The following is a 19,962-nucleotide window of genomic DNA, read 5'->3' as shown; positions in this document are numbered from 1 at the left end:
GTATCTTACTCATGTGGGATTGTGGCAGCTCCCCAGAGCAGATGCCCAGAAAGGATTTGCTCAGCAAATGCAATGATTAGACTGGTTTAAAAAAAGCAAAGGGAGAAATAATGGGACAGATACACTTTCCTGTCTTCAGCTTTTTTAGTGTGTTCCCTGGGATCAGAAATAACCCGCAGGCCCTCCAACTGCCTACCTCCCACCTCTGTCCACACTGCTTTCCCAGGACCCACACCAACACTTACTGGAATCAAAATAAAGGGTGCTTGTTAACCATGGGCCAGCAGAGGGAGAACCAGCACTACAGCCTCTTCCAAGGCTGAACACACATCTCTTCCCTCTTGAAAACGGAAATCTCTGCTTTGAGCTGCCCAGCCTTCTTCTGGAACAGTTCCTGGGACCGTGTAATGTTTCTGGAGTGTAATGTTTAATGATAAATTTAATAATAAAATAAATTTAATGATAAAGGCAGCTGTTCTTTAGTGAGCACTTAACTGTGGGCCAGGATCATGGTTGAGATACTTGACACGCAACCAAGATTTAAAACTCAATCTAGTTGACCTCAGAGACCAAAGGTTTTACCCACAATCCTTGGGTTTCAGAGGGGCTGTGAATCCCCCACCAAATTTTTCCTAATTTGTGTGTGTCTGTGTCTGTGCCTGTGCATATATATGTGTCTCTAGGCTTATGAGGTTTTATTTTTATTTTTTTCCAAAGGAGAGAGAGAATCTCAAAGAGGTGAAAGATCCAATAAGATTAGAGACCACCTCAGGAAGAGAGGGTTAAGAAAAGCTACCTAGCTGATGAGAGAGAGAGAGAGAGAGAGCAAAAGATGAAACCGTTCATTGTTCTTAAGCCTCTGGCCCTATGACTGAATGGGATGGAGTTCAGGCAAGCGTGTAACAGTCAAGAACATTGATCAATGAAGGATGAATTACAAACTCTTAAATCTGTGTTATCTAAGCCATGCTGGAAGAGAATGAAATACTCTGTACTGGTGAGATTGTGAAACCAGTTTTGTAATCAGAGGAAGCTCCCAGAACACAGTGGGGGTGGGGGCAAGGGAAGGACAGATGAGACAATATATGTGTTTGTTTCAGAAGCAGAACACCGTAGGGACATAGGGAGAAAGCTCAAGGTTATTCCAGGTGCATAATCCATTCCTCTTGGACAGCACTTTACAGTTTACGAAATTCCTTCACACACATGCATGCCAAAGGTCCTCAAAACGATGCTGTGAGATGGGCAAGATGGACTACTATTTGCTTTTGATCTATGAAGAAATTGAAGCACAGAGGGGTTAAGTCATCTACCCAAGGTCACACAGCTAGCAAGCAGCCATTGTCTTCTTTTTTTTTTTTTTTTGTCTTTTGTCGTTGTTGTTCTTGTTGCTTTTTCTTGGGCCGCACCCTCAGCATATGGAGATTCCCAGGCTAGTTGTCGAATTGGAGCTGTAGCCACCGGCCTACGCCAGAGCCACAGCAACGCGGGATCCGAGCCGCATCTGCAACCTACACCACAGCTCACGGCAACGCCGGATCGTCAACCCACTGAGCAAGGGCAGGGACCGAACCCGCAACCTCATGGTTCCTAGTCGGATTCGTCAACCACTGCGCCACGACGGGAACTCCCAGCCATTGTCTTCTAACAGCCAGCTGCATAGATTTCCCACGCCTCTAACAAGGGATATTTTAGTAAGAGAGACATTTACTGCCAAACTGTTTCCAATTTGTGACCAAATAAAAGTAACCACTGGAGACCATGTTGGTTTCAAACTCAACCTATCAACTGTGTAGTTAAGTCAGAGGGACAGAGCTTAGTGATAAAGAGCTCCGGGCTCTCGAATGGACGGCCTGGCCCAATCCCAGTCACCCTGAGAGGCAGTGCAGGCATCTGGAAGTGTGACCTGCAAGACCCTTAATGCCCCAGATGTAAGTAACCCTCACGCAGGGAGGGGAAGCCGTTGTGGATAAACACTCCCGGTTTTTTGCCCCTTGGTGATACGATTCCTCAGAATTATAAGCTTCAGTTTCTCAGAAGGTTCCGGGCAGGGCTGAGCCTCCAGTTACCCACAGTGTAGCCGTGTCAACATTCTCTTTTGGCTTTCCTTCCTTCCTTGTCTCGTGGCTTCCCTTGAGGGCCTCTGAGTTCGGATCCTCCTGGAGAAGCAAGAGCCCAGGTAGGTTCCCATGTGCAAGTCACTTTTGGGGAGAACCGCCTGTATTGGAGAAAGAGGAGGAGCAGGAGCAGGAAGGGAGTCCTCAGATAGAGATGCAGCTGTGGGGCCCTGGCAAGGAGGGGGCGAGGAAGGAGGGCTGGCCAGGACGATTCTGGGGCTGCAGTGCAGCCTCGGACCGTTCTGACCAGTGGATGGAGAGCCCTTGAGCTAAAGTGTCTGGGCTGAGGGGTTGTGGGCCACACAGCAAAGGGCCTCTGTAGCACCTAGAAGCTGACAGCAGAGGCGGATCCGGAAGGGTGGGGCCTGGGGCTGCCAATCAATGCAACGCCCTTCCAGAGAGGGTGCCAGTGGTCTTTTCTTACACTTCCTTATCTCTGGGTCTGATCCTGGGGACTCAGGCATAGCTCACTAATTCATGGATGCATGGATGAAAGAAAACAGAGTTTAGGGTCCACACCCACAGAATGTGAATAACTCCTGTGCAGGGTCTCTTCCGAGCAGCTGTGACCTTAACCTTACAAAGAGCGCAGGCGCCCATCACAGCGACCATCACGTGGGAGTCTGGAGGCCGCTCTGCTGCCAGCTCTGTCAGGGACTACCCTCTTGACCTTGACCCGGTAGCTCTGAGCTTCGTGAATCCGTGCACTATTGGGGGCAAGCTCAGACTGAACCCTGCTCTGCTTCCAGTTGCCGCAAAGACCGGGAGTCTCTGCCGAAAGCCTTTCGCAAGCTCTGCTGTAAGGAATAGGACTCTGTTTTAAGATCGCAGACCCAGCACTAGGTACTGCCTCCCCCGTGGTTCAAAAATCCCTAGAAATGATACGACAGAAACATTTTGAAAAGGAATAAGCCTAATATATTATTCTCCAGCTTAAAAACGAATCAGGGTTCTGTGGTTATGTGTGCAATATTGCCTAAACATCGCTTTTTGTGGATTTCCCTTTAGCAACTCTGGCTTGAGAGGTAATCCGTTGCAGAGAAGCAGCTGCTCGGTAAAGTGCCCGTTGTTTGTGTGTGTGTGTGTGTGTGTGTGTGTTTACTATCATGAACAGAAGAGGCAAGGGGAGGAGGAGCCGTGAGGAAGAATATAGGGATCTAGCAGCCCAGTCTTGCCATGGGCTGCGGGCTGCAAGCTGGGAGCAAAGTGGAGCCCAGGGAACAATGTGTGACCAGCTGGGGGGGCAGTCAGCTGTGACGCAGACAATGTGCCCAGTGAAGGTACAGGCTTCCCTCTGATAAAGGGACTATTTGTCTGGATCATGTTTCACAAAGGGAAGAAAATATAAAAACACCTAAGGCTTGTGTTTTCAAGATACTATCTTGTCTCATAGGCTGCTGCATTGGAGGCAAACTGTCCCAGAAAATCCAAAGTCACAGCTACTCCCTGAATATCCCCTGGGGTCTAACTGAGTGGAAGACCTTTTCACAGAAAGGAAATTGAGGATCAGAGGAATTCAGGGACTTAAATAGAAGGTCGCCAGAGTTCCCCTTGTGGCTCAGCGGGTTAAGAATCTGATGCAGTGTCTGTTAGGATGCAGGTTCAATTCCTGTCCTCGCTCAGTGGGTTAAGGATGCAGAGTTGGCCCACGAGCTGTGACATAGGTCACAGATGCAGCTCAGATCCGTGTGGCTGTGGGGGTAGGCTGGCAGCTGCAGCTCTGATTTGACCCCTAGCCTGGGATAGGTAGTATTGAATGTCAAACAATGAATAACTTAGGATAAGTATGTCTCACTCCATACTGGGACAAATTTACACTAAGAAATTGTGTTGTTTATTTATCTGAAGTACAAATTTAGCTAGGTGTCCTATCAATCCTACTTAAATGTCTAGTTAGTGTCACATCTAAACCCAAGATATTCTAATTGCAAAACTTTCAACCACACTACACTGACTCCCAAAGACAAGAAGTAAATCTGCCCAAGATAATTTTACTGTTATAGTACATATTGCATTTTCACACATGGTACTGTGTATTTTTAACCTCCTCTTTAATAAATCATTTGCATACGAAGCCTCCTCTTAGAGTCTGCTTCCGGAGAAACCAGTCTAAGACTGGGAAAATGGCAATTTTTTTTTTTGTCTTTTTAGGGCTACACCCGTGGCATATGGAGGTTCCCAGGTTAGAGGTTTAATCGGAGCTGTTGCCGCCGACCTACGCCAGAGCCACAGCAATGCCAGATCCAAGCTGCGTCTGTGATCTACACCACAGCTCACGACAACCCCGGATCCTTAACCCACTGAGTGAGGCCAGGGATCGAACCTGCAACCTCATGGTTCCTAGTTAAATTCATTTCCTCTGTGCCACGATGGGAACTCTGAAAATGGCAAATTTTGAAATACCTTTCTCCCAGGTAGAAACAAGATCACAATTTAAATAGCTTTAAATGTTTTTTTATAAACGATTATAAATAATAGATCATACAGAAATAATAGGCTATTGGAATATTCCTAAATTTCAAGATTAGAAATGTGGAGGCCTGGAGTTCCCGTCGTGGCGCAGTGGTTAACGAATCCGACTAGGAACCATGAGGTTGCGGGTTCGGTCCCTGCCCTTGCTCAGTGGGTTAACGATCCCGCATTGCCGTGAGCTGTGGTGTAGGTTGCAGACGCGGCTCGGATCCCGCGTTGCTGTGGCTGTGGTGTAGGCCGGTGGCTACAGCTCCGATTCGAACCCTAGCCTGGGAACCTCCATGTGCCGCGGGAGCGGCCCAAGAAATAGCAACAACAACAACAACAAAGACAAAAAGAGAAAAAAAAAAAAAGAAATGTGGAGGCCAGCTTTGCTCTCCATGAAATCATCCTTTGGTACCAAATGCAGGAAGATGGATCATGAGTTTTTCAATATCTCACATCTCCCATTTAAAATGTCATGCAACTATGAGGTCTGGTTGGGAGTAGTCTTGGTCTTCCAAGTTCTGCTTTTCCAATTAGCTGCTCAGAGGAGACCATAGGTGAGTGAGATCTGAAAATTGTGTAAGTCACAAAAAAGGTGCTATTTTATCATCAGAGGAACAGCATAATAGGATCTGAAATGACCTTGACAACATATTCTGCTTTAAATTCTTATCTTCCAATAGGACCACACAAAGTGGCAATGACCTTTTCTAATTTGTGCCAAGAAGGATATTGTTTTCAGCAATATTTTACAATATTTCAACAATGTTGTTATCTCACATAGAGCATCTTGCTACCCTTAGAAGTCACCAAGTACTTTGTAAATGCTGGCATTCTTGCAGCTCTTGATGGAGTGTCTTTTTTTTTTTTTTGGTCTTTTTAGGGCTGCACCCCATGGCATATGGAGGTTCCCAGGCTAGGGGTGGAATCAGAGCCACAGCTGCCTGCCTACACCACAGCACAACAATGCCAGATATGAGCCGCGTCTGTGACCTACACCGCAGCTCATGGCAACGCCGATCCTTAACCCGCTGAGCAAGACTAGGGATTGAACCTGTGTCCTCATGGATACTAATTGGGTTTGTTTCCACTGAGCCAAGACTGGAACTCCTGGAGTGTCTTTAATATGAAAGATTTAGGAGAAAGGAAGTATGGCCAGCTTTCATAGTCATGTCTACTCTGCGGGAGTAGCCAGAGAGCCTCCCTTGCAAAACCACGGGACAGAGGAGCAAGTGAAAGTCTGTTTCTCTGCTAATGACCATGTCAGAAGGGGTCCACATGGTGGTGAGGTGACTAAAAAAAAAAGAGAAAGCAAAGCATGAGCTTAAATATGTAATCACATGGAAGCCTTTCTCTAAAACAGGGGGAGAGGGGAGGTCCCGTTGTGGCACAGAGGAAATGATTTGGACTAGGAACCGTGATGTTGCAGGTTCGATCCCTGGCCTCGCTCAGTGGGTTAAGGATCCGGCGTTGTCGTGAGCTGTGGTGTAGGTCACAGACGTGGCTCAGATCTGGCATTGCTGTGGCTGTGGTGTAGGCTGGCAGCTGTAGCTCTGATTAGACCCCTAGCCTGGGAACCTCCATATGCTGCAGGTGCAGCCCTAAAAAACAAAAACAAACAAACAAAAACAGAGGGATAGGAAGGGAAGTTTTGTTTTATTTTATTTATTTGCTAAAATTTTGTTGGAGTACAGTTGACTTACAATGTTGTATGAGTTCCATGTGTGCAGCAAAACGAATCAGTTGTACATATATATCCATCCATTCCTTTTCAGATTCTTTTCCATGCAGGTTATTACCCAGTATTGAGTAGACTTCCCTTCACAATAGGTCCTTGTTACTTATCTATTTTATATATAGTTGTCTGTACGCATTAATCCCAATCTCCCAATTTATCACTCCCCTCATTTCCCCTTTGGTAAACCTAAGTTTGGCTTTGAAATCTTTCAGTCTGTTTCTGTTTGGGGAATATGTTCTTTTGTATTCTTTTTGATTAGAGTCCACATATTTGTGATCTCATATGAAATAGTTTTAACAGGCTGAGTAGACCCATGGGACTCAGAGCTTGTCTTCCTGGTCTATGCTGTTTACTTGGTGGCTTCACCTTTTGCCACTCTCCAGCCTGCTAGTCACAGTCAGACACATCTCGGAGCCTTTGACACACTTTTGCCTTGACCTGTGGTGTTCCACCTAGCCTTTCTACCTATCTCCTTACCCTTCAGAGTTCTTCCTGGTAGCATCATTTCTACGAAGCCTCTCCCTAGGGACATGGGTGCCCTCTGCCCGGATCCTATATATAATATAGTATCTCCATCATTGCACTCGCCTTGTTACTTTATGACTGCATAATTATTTTTCTTCTGAGGATGAGACTCAAAGTTTCTTGAAAACAAAACTTTAGCATCTTGAGCCTAAAGCCTGGGAGGTATTCAATAAGTGTTTGGTGAATTCATATATGAGTGAATCCAAGAAGGACCAGCTTTGTGCATGTATCTGTCAAGAATCATATTTAATTAGGATTATTCAGGCAATGAGCTCTACAGAAACTTTTGAAATAGATGCATGAAGAAAAAAGTGTGACAGTCGCTTTCACAGTAAAATATTGTAATATTCTGCATTGTAATATGCATAGTGTAATGATGTTTACAAACTAATAGTAGCTGCAAATGAGCAGATCTTCTCAAATCTCACCACCTCCCGGGCACAGTCTTAAAATAATCTCACTTGATTATTACTTTATGTTAGTTTTATTTAATATTTATGGGTGAGACTAACACTGTATTATTCATCCCTTATGTGAATATGGCCTGTTTTATCTTCTTGGGCAATTTCTTAAAACTCTGTGGTTGGATTACATATTTGGTTAATGGCAAGGACTCTCAAACCAAGACAAACTTACTTTTTTCTCTTTCCTTTTCAGCTATGTGACCTTGGATAAGTTGCTTAAATGAAAACATCTTTGGTTTCCTATTCCATAGACATTTGGAGAAGGGATTTCTATATTATTGGGTTGTTTTGATGATTAAGTAATGAGTCAAAAGCATGTGGTAGATAGAATGTGCTAAAAAATGTTACCTCTATTCTATTTTTTTTTTTTTCTTTTAAAGGCATATGGAAGTTCTTGGCCAGGGGCTGAATCGGAGCTACAGCTGCTGGTCTACGCCACAGCCACAGCAACACCAGATCTGAGCTGACTCTGAGATGTGCCACATCTCATGGCAATGCTGGAGCCTTAACCCACTAAGCTAGTCCAGGGATCAAACCGCATCTCACAGAATCCTTAACCCACTGAGCAGCAAAGGGAACTCCTTAGCTCTATTGCTTTCCCTTCTCTCCTCTACATCAACATGATGTGGTGTCAATGACTGTTCCCTAAAACAACGGACATTTTTGAATAGGAATCCCTTAGGGAAATTAACGTGGCTTGGGGGACAAGTGGTCGAGCTTTCTCAACCAAAAAGGGTCAGATACCAAACTGGCTTATCTTTTTTTAGGGAAAATTCAGAGATGTCACCGTCTCTTTCCTGCTTGACCCTCCATCCATTTGGGGATTCTTTGCTGGTTGAGAATCGTAGTGTTCAGAAGAGACCCAATTTGGTACAAACAGACTGAACAGCTGGATAGCTTTTTTGCTTCTAGCGACAGTGATAAAAAGGACACTTAACGCTTGAGATCTACGTGTGGACTATATTTAAAAATAATGAGAGAGATACTCAAACAAGCTTTAAAGAGAAATGTACCCAGAAAGTACCTTTCTTAGATTTCTGTTAGAACAGGAACCAGTAAGTCAGGCTGTGAAAAGTACCTAAATTGCTGGCTTCATTTCAGCTTTTACTTTGCTGGATTTTTTTTTTCAAAGTGACCTGATTTGAAAGCACAGCATGGCCTTCTCCGCCGTGACATCCAAGGCCAAGCTTGTTATTTCCATATGTGTACTTCTAGGGAGCAAAAATGGTTGACACATGTCCCCTGAGCAAGGCCTAAATGGAACAGGATCAAAAAGCTCATCAGATCACTTTACCTTCAACCTTGTTCAGAGTCTGGAACCTTGCCAGGGTGGACAATTCTGGACGCTCTGTCTTCCTTCCTCCATCCCCAACTCCCCCAATAGTCTCTGATCTTCTCTGTCTACCTCTATCCTAGGAGACCAACTGTCTATGGTCTGAGTTCAAGAGGGTGTGATACACCAGCCCCATAACCATCATCAAACGTGGAGAGCTTAGCCTGCCACTTATTTTTTCAAGATGTTTCAGCCACCAGGCATTGGTGACAACTGGTAGCCAAACTCATAAATGATACTCAACATCATTAACTGGGCATGTAGTGTCTTTCACCATGAAGTCTTGTCCTACCATTTCTTTTGTTCATGTATCCATCTCTGTCCCACTGAACAGCTCACTGTCTGGGCTCTTTTCTGTTGTCTTTGCTTTGTTTCCTGATAGTTCTATCTCTGCATGCATTCATCTTCCCTGTCCAAAGACTCCATCTTGCTCCCCCTGAGGTTCATTCCTCATGACACAATGACACAGCTTATTTATTCTCTGAATTCCTATGTCTTCTCATATTTATTTTTCTGTAGACACCTTTTTTAGTTTCTATGTTGCATTATACCATACCTGTGTATGTCTCAAGATCCTATTAGCCTTCATGCTTCTTAAGATCCCAAGCTGTTTTAATTCACGTTCATGACTTTTAACACAAACATAGTACCTCATTCACAGTGGGTACTTCTGTCTTTGCCATTATCAAGCTAGGTATTAATTAGGGAAATACTAATACTGGCTGCTTTAGCAAACCACAAGATGTATAATGTCTCAAGTGTACTTCTCATTATTCACAGTCCAAATCTAGTATTATTTAAAAGTGGGGGCCTCTCCTCCACAGAGTGATTCAGGGACCCAGGCTCCTTTCCATTTGTGGTTTTCTAATCTTCAATTCATGGATTCCAGGTCCACACTGGGAGGCATTTCCATCCTCCTCATCTGAAGAGGGAAATAAGCACGGAGGAAACATGGGAAGTTTTTATGAGCCAGGCCAAGAAGCGACAAAGATCCCAATCACTTGCATTCTGTTGTCTAGAACTCAGTCCTGTGTCCACACACATCTACAAGGACAGCTGGCTGGTGTGCAGTCTTTGTGCTCAGAAAGAAAGATAACCAAAAGTATCGATGAAGTGATCCCTAGGTTCCTTTCACTGCTAACTAAAGGGACATTTGCTTCTGCTTGTCAGACTGTCCTGTTAGGAAAGAGGAGCTAGTGTATTTTAGGGGGAAAATATATATTTATATATGCATATATATGTATATGAGCATGTGTGTGTGTGTGTATAAAGAACATTTTCTCCATTAATTCGTTTAATCAGAAAATTTGATTGGCAACAGCACCTCTTTCCCCTTGCAATTTGATAAATGAGGTGAGACTTAAACGAGTAAGTTAGTGAAGTACCTAAGGCATAGGAGAGGGGGGAAAAATGCATACTAACATCTGTGACACACTAACACTTGGGCCTCAGTTTCCCCTTCTGTACATGTAAAATAGTAGGTTGGATCAGACATCCTCCAAAGTCCCTGTCACCTGTAATCTCTTCTAAATCTAGAGGACAGAATAAAACACTAATTTGCATTGCAATGTACATGGTACATACTACAAAGAAGCAAATGCATTTTTGGCCAGGTCCACCCTTGGGAGGGTGCTTTTTTTTTTTTTTTTTTTTGCTTTTTAGGGCCCCACTCATGGCGTATGGAAGTTCCCAGACTAGGGGGAGCTATAGCAAGGCAGGATATGAACCACATCAGTGACCTACATCACAGTTAATGGCAACGCTGGATCCTTAACCTACTGAGTGAGCCAGGGATCAAACCTGCCTCCTCATGGATCGTAGTCGGTTTGGTTAATGACTGAGCCACAAAGGAAACTCCCAGGAGGATGCTTTTTTGAATGAAATAACCTTTGTTCTGATGCAAGATGATGGAACTAGCTGAAACCCAAATCATGTGGAATCTCTTATGTGATAAACTTTCAATTCAGATTTTGATTCTTCTCAGAGAAAACAAAAACATAAACGGAGGTAGATTCATCGATGCCACTGTCCAATAGCAGAGGAAAAAGATACTTATGGTCAAAGTAACTATTTAACTTATTTGTGTCTAAGCCAGTGAGAAACTACAGTTCTCCTTACATTCGTAACATCAATCTAGTGATAGTAGCAATCATTTACCACAGGCTACTTAACACACATTATTTCATTTTATTTTCATAATAACCAATAACCTTGGAAGAAAGATATTACTTGCCCTCTTTTACAGATGGGAAAATTGAGGCTCAGAATCCACAAGGTCAGTCATTCAGTTACTAAAGAGTAAATCTAGAATTGAACCTGGTCTCCTTGGCTCCAGAGGGAGGGACTTGGCCTCTACAATAAATCTTTGCTCAGTGTGTAGTTGAGGGCACTAGTCAAGTTCTACCTAGCTTTAAAATTCACCTGCTCTGGCTGGTGGGCAGCCAGCTCTCCCAGCTCTAAGCACCTGTGCACTACTTGTGCCACTCACTTCAAATTTCTTATGTAATTCTCTGAACTGCATTGATGACATCTTTTCACAGAAGATGGTCCCCAAATATTAGCTGATTGCACAAATCTTGCCCCAGCTACGTATTAGTCAGGTTGGCTAATTGCTGTAACAAACAATCCTCAAACCTCAGCAAGTTTTATTGCTTGCTCATGTCATGGTCCAATGCAGGTCAACGGGGGGTCACGGAGGGAGGGTGAGGCTGGGGATTCTCTGCCCCACAGTCATTTGGGGACCTGTGTCTTCCCTTTACTGGTGTCTTTGCCTCCTCCAAGAGCCACCAGATCCCGCCAGGTGATAAAGAAATGCAAGAGGGTAGAGACAGCCTATGCACTTTTAACACCTTTGGGCTGGAGGTGAAACATTGCTTCCAGTACATACCATTGGTGAGAACTAGTCTTGTGAGCCCACCTGGGTGCAGGTGGGCTGGGGACAGTGAGGAAGTAAGGAAGAGGAGAAGGTGATCTTGGTGAGCCAACACTTGATATTTCTGAAAGTCAGTGTCCTAGCTGAAATGGAAATGACAGAGCAGTTGTAAAAATTAGCCCACAGGAGTTGATCAAAATTTGATGGGTTTGAGTCTCAGCTTGTTATAAGCAGTAGGAAACATTCATTCATTTCAGAGGCACATTGAAAGGATTCATCAAAGATGATTCAGGAGGTGCTAGGTATGGTTGGGAAAAAGATATAAAACAGAGGAAGAAGAAAGAGAGAAAACGAGACGAGAAGGAGAGAGGATGCAGATAACAAAGGTGTTGGCACCCACTGTTTTCGATCAGTTTCTCCCGAAGCCTGATCTTAGGTAAGGTTTCGGAATGACAAGTACCTGTTACTCAGAATTCCCATTATGAGTCACAAACGAGGTGGAGAGAGCAATCATGTTGGTGCTCGTGTCTTCTGCAGGCAATTAAACGAGAGACCAAGATGGGAACATGCATCAGAATTCAGGAAGACAGTCAGAGTATTAAATATTTTTTTTACAAGAACAGTAACACATGGATCGCCATTAATCCTCGCCTTCATCAGAAACTGCTCTGACCTAGTTTCCCACATGAATCATTCCCTTTGAAGGCAGACCCAACCCACTGCAGACATTCAGGACCTGCCTCTCATCCCTCTCCACCTTTCATCTTTCACCATATTTTATCTTCTCAGCATAACAATTCCTTGTTTTGTTTCCCTGCCAAGGCTAGGTCTTCATGACCAATGAATTTGTATACACTGTTCCCTATGCCTAGAAGCCACAACACAACAACAACAAGCCACCCCACAGTTACCCCATCCTGCCTGCTTTGGGAATTCTTGTTGTATAATAAACAAAACAAAACAAACAAAAAAACTCCTGATATGTTTAAACCACGGGGTTTGTGGGTTTGGGTTCGGGATTTCTGTTACATGCCACTAAATATAATCCTGCCTTGATACAAAACACTAAACAAATCCTGATACAAATGATACATTTATTTTAATTGAATGATAATAGAAGTGTTCAATGAGAAGGCATAATAGGACAAGGATGGTTAGGCAGAATTTTCCAGGGTTGGGGAGGTGTTGCTTGACATTGGAAGGAGTTGAGTCCTTTCTAGAACTAAAATACATCTGTTGCGACTATGTAGAGCAAAGGGGTTGGTAGCACATGGTTGAGGGGTAGAAAGAGGCAGAGTGGCAGAATTTTGAAGCTGGGTGTCTTCATTTTGCCCCTGGATTCCCTCCCCAGCCTTCTTTACTTGTCCTCTGCCCTGGGAATCCAATCTCTAGGGACTACACCAGTGTGGAGAGTTTGCATGAGAACAAGTGGAAGAGATGAGAGATTTTGGTGTATTTATTGCCCTTTTCCCTCCTGGTGGAGTTTCCCTGGGTAGGCTATGTAGATGTGTGTCCTTTTACGCAAGGTCCCTGGTCTTTTCAACATGGCCTCTCTGCATGACTTTCTCCTTCTGGATTCCAAGAGCCAAGGATTTATTTCGGACTCAAGGTTCCAGCAACCAAGGGGGTGTTAATCTGGAGTGTGTATTAGATAGAATTCAGGAGGTCTGTCAACCTTAATGGAGAAATTAATAACAGATCTTTATATTCACTAATGTCTGACCAAAATTCACCATTCCTGCAATATCAAATTAGGCCACCCATCATAATGGTGTTGGCAACGTCTGGCTGCACTCATGGCTATATTGTATCACTTTACCAAGTGTGCAGATAAGTCCAAATATTTTTGTGCTCATCACTACTTTGAAATTGCAGTCTTTCTTAGACTACCACCAGATCTGGTTAGGTAATGCACCAGTAAAGAGGCATTGATGTTACTACATCACAAACTTAGTTTATTTAAATATGTTATCCATTGTATTTCAATAGAATTGGCTTCTTTTGTAATTCTAAGTATTTTATTGAATTCATTTAAAAACACTATCACGGAGTTCTGTCATTTTCTCTGCAGCAGCATGTGTTTGATCCCCGGCCAGGCACAGTGGATTAGAGATCTGGCATTGCTGCAGCTGTGGTATAGGTTGCAGCTGCGGCTTGCAGGCTTGCATTCGATCCCTGGCCCAGGAATTGCCAAATGCTGTGGGTGTGGCAAAAAATAAAAAAATAAAAAAATAAAAGCACAATCTTGAGTTGAGGTCTTCCGGCTCCACCAGACTGACAAATGCTTAGGAGTCCACGCAGTAACCATCTCCTCCTCTTGTTCCATCCAGACTGGTGCTGGTGACTGCTCCCCTCTGACTGGTCTGGGAGGTCTGCATTTGTTTTCTATACCCTGCCACACCATTGAAGTAGTCCCTTTATGAAACCCTCCTTAAATTATCCTAAGGTCTGCCTGCTCCTGTATCCTGCTGGGATGCTGACTGATACACTTGATCAAGGACTTTGGCCTCATAGTTAAGAGTAGATGGGGGGGAGTTCCTGTTGTGGCTCAGTGGTTATGAACCTGACTAGTATCCATGAGGGTGCAGGTTTCACCCGTGGCCTCCCTCAATGGGTTAAGTATCTGGCATTGCCATGAGCTGTGGTGTAAGTCACAGATGCCCCTCAGATCCCACAGTTGCTGTGGCTGTGCTTAGGCTGGAAGCTACCGATTTGAGATTCGACCCCTAGTCTGGGAAATTCCATATGCCGCAAGTGTGGCTCTAGAAAACAAAACCAAAACCAAATGAGTATCTGTGGGACTGTGGGCAGGTCACTTGACTTCTCTGGTCACTGCTTTTCTCCTTTATAAAATAGAGATAATACCCAACCTGCTAACAACGAAACATCCAAGTTATTGTCAGGACAAGTCAATGTCATATGTTTGAATATTTATTGGCACACTAAAAATATTGCATAACCCCTGTCATTTATGTTGCTTGGACAGCAGATTGGCAGGACCAAAATGCCTTGCTATATAGCCTGATGGTAGGGGCCACTGCAGAGGATATCAACCCTTGTGTTGCTTCTGTTGTTAAAGTTTTGTGGCTGAGGCTGGGGAAGTATTATGTTTAGTCTTTCCAGTTGCATTTTTTTTTTGAGCCAAATCTACCATGTATGGAAGGTCTCAGGCTAGGAGTCGAATTGGAGCTGAAGCTGCTGGCCTACACCACAGCCACAACAACTCGGGATCTGAGCCCCGTCTGCGACCAACACCACAGCTCATGACAATGCCAGATCCTTAACCCACTGAGCAAGGTCAGGGATCAAACCCACATCCTCATAGATGTTAGTTGGGCTTGTTCCCGCTGAGCCATAACAGGAGCTTCTCCTGCTGCAAGTTTTGAATCTAGTCTAGACGAAGTAAGTTCTCATTTAACAACTCAGACAGTATTTCTCAAACAGGGATAATATATAGACACTGTTTTCAAGAATATTTTAAAACACAGTGATCTCCTGTGTTGTTCAATTATTTTAATTGCAATAGTACTTACATGGGTACAAGTAAATGGGATACACACTGTTATGCTTACAGTTCTTGTACAGCCATTAATCAAAACCAGATTTGCAAATTAAATACAGAAGATGCTATTAAGACGACAAACTCAGCATATGCTATAATGTCCTTTTCCCCCTCTAAATATATAGAATAAAATTATCCACAGCAGTGCTGTGAAACAAGAGACTGTTCTCCATAAACCAGAAATTATAAAAAAAAAATCCTGAAAGGCTTGAGGCAGATGGCATATGAATAATTGATGGAGCTGTGGCCCTAAACCCCCTCTGGGGAGCCTGCTCCCAGCTGGGAGTAGCTTCAGATATGCCGTCTAGAGGCCGAGGATTGGATACTGGAGCAGGAGGGAGCTCCAGGGAGCTCCTGATGGTCAAGATGGCTTCTATGATCCCATATAGGAAAGTCCACATGGCCTCCTCCAGCCCTCACCACTCCCATTCCCACTTGAGGGGAGCAGTGGAAGGGTCTGTCCCTAGGCAGGAGGAGTAAGTAGATGCATTGCACCTGAGAGGCAGAATAGCCCTTGGGTGGCTGGTAAGGCTCAAGGGAAATGCCTCCAGGTCTAGAAAATGAGCTCCTGACCTCCTAGCTGGCAGTACACCCATCTTTCCTTTATCATCACTGGCCACAGGCAGTATCATCAAGCTCTCAACCAGACAAACAAAGACAAGCAGAAAACTGAGACTCACGTAACATAGAAGAAAGTCAATCTAATAACACACAGTCATCAAACTCAACCAACACTAGTTGTGAGAACTGAGGAGTTAGGATTTGGAAGGAGAGAAGATGTGGCTGTCTTAGGTTTCTTCAGAGTCCTGAAGCAGTTTAGAAGGAAAGGCTACAGCAGCAGGCAAGTCCATGACAAAAGGTCCAGGCTTTGGGAGGGGGCAGTCCCCAACACGTCACTTGTCTCTGACCTGTCTTACTGCCTTCCCGCCCCCATTACCTTCACACACAGGGAACTTAGTCCTAAGAAGCTGAAAAACAGGTTCCTGAGTTTAAAATCCAAAGCATCTTCCTGGGACAGTTGCCCACACATTGCTCATCTTCCCACTGCGGCTGTGCTGAAAAACTGGAAGATTGACACATAATGCCCTGCAGCTTCTCATAAGGATACAATTAGGGACAGGGGTGGGTAATGGGCAGCAGTCAGCTCGCCCTTCCGCCTAAGAAAGGTTTCTCAGAGGATGACCCATTCCCTTTGATCAAAAAAATAGAAGGAACTAACAACTAACTCAATGGGTTTATATTTTCTTGGAAGAAAGAAGCACTAGAAGAAGTGACTCGCTATTGTTTTGAGAGCTCGCAGATGGTACTGTTGTCTGGAATCACCTTACAGGGGCCTGGAGAAAATGGCCCTATCCCCCCCCACCCCCACCTCCCGCCATAGAACTCATGAACTTATTCTCTGAGAACTGAAGTCTTCTTGTCTTAGCCTAAAAATACTCAAAGTTGTTTTGACTGGCATAGCTTTACACTTTACAGAAGCGACATCTGTTCCTTGGGGAAATCTAGAGTGAGAAACAAGGGGTCCTTTAGTCTAATTCCTTCTGCGTTAGAGACCAAAGTTGCATAAACCTTGATGTCAGTGGGTGTCTCAATCCTATTTCACACTGAAGGTGATGAAAGATTATTAGCAGCAGAGCCTCTTGCTTGGGTGTTTTGAAAATTAAAAGCCCTTTGGAGGATTCTGATAAATTCCCATAGTAAACACCATCATTTTTTAAACAAGAATAGAATATTTCCAAATCCTCTGGAGTTTGGTGTATATGAGTGTGTGTGTTTATGTGTTTGAGGAGTGAGGTGTGGACGTGGGTTCCGGCTTGTGTTTCTCATCATTTTTGGAAGACAGTTTTCAGAGGCACTGATTCCTGGAACAAGTTGATTTTATAAACTTATAATCCTGCATGGTAATTTGTGCTTATCTGTTGTTTTTTGCACCCTGTCTATAAAGACTTTCTCCATGGGCTGGGGTAGACTTCTTCCTCTCTATAACCCTGGTTGTCTGTAAATGTTTGCTGAATAAATGAGATTGAATGGAGAGGATAATAATCCTAAACCTAGGGACTGCTGATCCTCCAAACATTTACAAGGGCAGCAACTAACATTCACAAGCTATTTTCAATGTTAAAGAGTTTTAATGAATACTGAGCACCTGCCATGAAGGTTTTAGCTCGGGCTACATGAGATGCTTCTTTGTTGGTGGTTACTTTATCTGCTCTGCTAATACTGCTGTCAGATAAGGTATTGGCTGTAACGGAATCAATAAAGAAATTATTATATTGTCAATAGGATTTTCTTTGTTGGTAGACAAAATCATTGAAAACATTACGTCTTCCTGGGGAAAGTGGAAACAATAAGAAGAAATGGGCAACCTAAGCTTTGCGACATACTGTCCCTCCAAGCCTGTAACGAGTGAGATTTGCTGCTAGGGAAGCCTGGTTGCTTTGCTGACTATCTCTAAAGCCTGGCAGAGAAGACTTCTGGGTCACAGAGCAATGGACACGTCCCAAAGTGAAGCATAGAAACAATCAGGAGAGCAAAGAAAACTATGCAGGATCTTGCCTCTGACATTACCAGGAGACAGAGACTCTGTGGCCTTTAATTTACCTATTAGTAAGAGGAGAGGATGAATTCCAAAAGAGTGGGTGTGAGAGCAGAAAAGAGGAGGCTTAGGAGAAGTGTTGAGGACTGCAGAGAGCCTTAATAAAACACAAATGAAAACACCCCAGAAATAGAAATTCCAATTTTAAATGCAAATATACAAAACACAGGCTGCCATTTGGAAGTTCTCAGCACTGGATGCAGGGAAGGGTTTTGACTGTGTGAGAGGATGGAAAGGCAGAATTGGAGAAGCATGACTTCTGGAAGACGTACAGATATATAGGGAAGGGGTGATATCCCTTAGAAACAAATCAGTACAATAAATGAAGGAAATACCTAGGAAAAATTAGGAACTCTCCAAGAGAAATAAATCCTCTTTTCCCCAAGCCATCATTACCAAAATTATCCATAAAAGAAACTGCACGAAGTGGGGAAGAACCAAGAAGCTCTTAAACTAGAAACACAGTTCATGGAAGCAATAAGAATCCAGAAAAGCAGACCACATTCGTATAAAATTCCTATAAAAAACTGAAAATGAGAATCAAAACATTTCTGCTGATGGGAATGGTTACCCAAAAAATTCAACTAAAAAGCAGAAGGAAACTCTAAAACAATTGCAAAGAAACATTCTAAAGTGATTTAATTTAGGGATATGAAATAATAGCTTGTATCAAAAATAAGATCAGAAATAGATTCCCTCAAGTCTCCCCCAAACCACTGAGATGAGGGAGAGAAATAGAGAAAAAAGATAAAATTATATCAGGAATAAAGGCTAAATTACAAAGTACCCAAAAGGATGATAGAAACAACAATTTAATGAAGGGCATTGAATAAAAAGTAAACAATCAAAAGAATAAAAAAGAATTAAAATGAGATAAGGAGCAAAGTAAAAAGAGAGGAAAAGTGGTTGAAATGCAAAGCAATAGGCAAAGGAAGTCCAGCACACCTATGACTGGCAACCCCAAAGAAGAGCATAAAAACAATGGAATATAACAAATATTTAAAATAGTATGTCCATAAGTAAAAGAAGAACTGAATCTATATGTGGATAGAATCAAAGAGTACTAGGAAAAATTGACCTGAAACAATGAACTCTGAGACATGGACTAGTAAAATTAATAGACATTGAAGACAAAGAAGATGCTTGCTTAGGCAGCATAGATGCTAAAATTGGAATGATACAGAGGAGATTAGCATGGCCCCCGAGCAAGGAAGACATGCAAATTTGTGAGGTGTTCCATATTTTTCTCTGGGGCATATATCAGGGCAAAACTTTCATTGAAAAAGATATATGCACCTGTATGTTCATTCCAGCACTATTTGCAATAGCCAAGACATAGAAACAACCTAAATGTCCATTGAGAAACGAATGGATTATGAAGATGTGGTATATCTACGCAATGGAATACCACTCAGCCATAAAAAAGGACAAAATAATGCCATTTGTAGCAACATGGATGGGACTAGACGCTCATACTAAGTGAAGTAGGTCAGAAAGAGAAAGACAAATACCACATGATATCACTTATATCTGGAATCTCATATACGGCACAGATGAACATTTTCACAAAAAAAAGAAATTCATGGATTTGGAAAACAGACTCCTGGTTGCCAAGGGGGAGGGGGAAGGAGTGGGATGGACTGGGAGTTGGGGGTTAATAGATGCAAACTACTGCACTTGGAGTGGATAAGCAATGAGATCCTGCTGTATAGCACAGGGACATATATCTAGTCACTTGTAATGGAACATGATGGAGGATGATGTGAGAAAAAGAATGTGTATGTGTGTGTGTCTGTGTGTGTGTGAGAGAGAGACTGGGTCACTTTGCTGTACAGTAGAAAATTAACAGAACACTGTAAACCAACTATAATGGTAAAAAGAGGCATTAATTAAAAAAAAAAAAGAAAAGGAAGAAATCTTAAGGCCTGCTAGGTAAAAAAGATGAGTAACTTAGAAAGACAAGATAATTAGATTAGCCTCTTGAAAACAACATACACAGTGAAGCAATGAGGGAGCATCATTGTCTGCTAGAAAATAGGCTTCATTCAATGAAGAGATGACAGGGAAATCTTTAGCAGTAGGACTGGATAAAACATAACATGAAGGCATTACTGTTCTAACAAAAAGAAGAGATGCAACTGGAAAATTGGGAGGCAACTTCCACTCCTGGAATGATGGAGAAGACATACTTTTCTATATAATTACTGCTACTTGAAGCTGAAAGTCTGAACATTATATATTAAATGAACATAGAAAGACTTAGAGGAGTTCCTGTTGTGGCTCAGTGCTAATGAACCC

The 19,962-nt window shown here is 43.1% G+C and overlaps 1 non-coding gene across 1 annotated transcript; it reads left to right on the top strand.

Moving 5' to 3' along the window:
- Positions 1–18,803: 18,803 nt before the first annotated feature.
- Positions 18,804–18,910, top strand: LOC125110459 (U6 spliceosomal RNA). The gene has a single exon (XR_007130633.1). It is a non-coding gene; the product is annotated as a U6 spliceosomal RNA (small nuclear RNA).
- Positions 18,911–19,962: the final 1,052 nt, after the last annotated feature.

The sequence above is a fragment of the Phacochoerus africanus genome, chromosome 10, assembly GCF_016906955.1.
Source record: "Phacochoerus africanus isolate WHEZ1 chromosome 10, ROS_Pafr_v1, whole genome shotgun sequence".
Lineage (NCBI taxonomy): Eukaryota > Metazoa > Chordata > Mammalia > Artiodactyla > Suidae > Phacochoerus > Phacochoerus africanus.
Note: the sequence above shows the minus strand (reverse complement) of the source record. Positions and strands in the feature narration are given on the sequence as shown.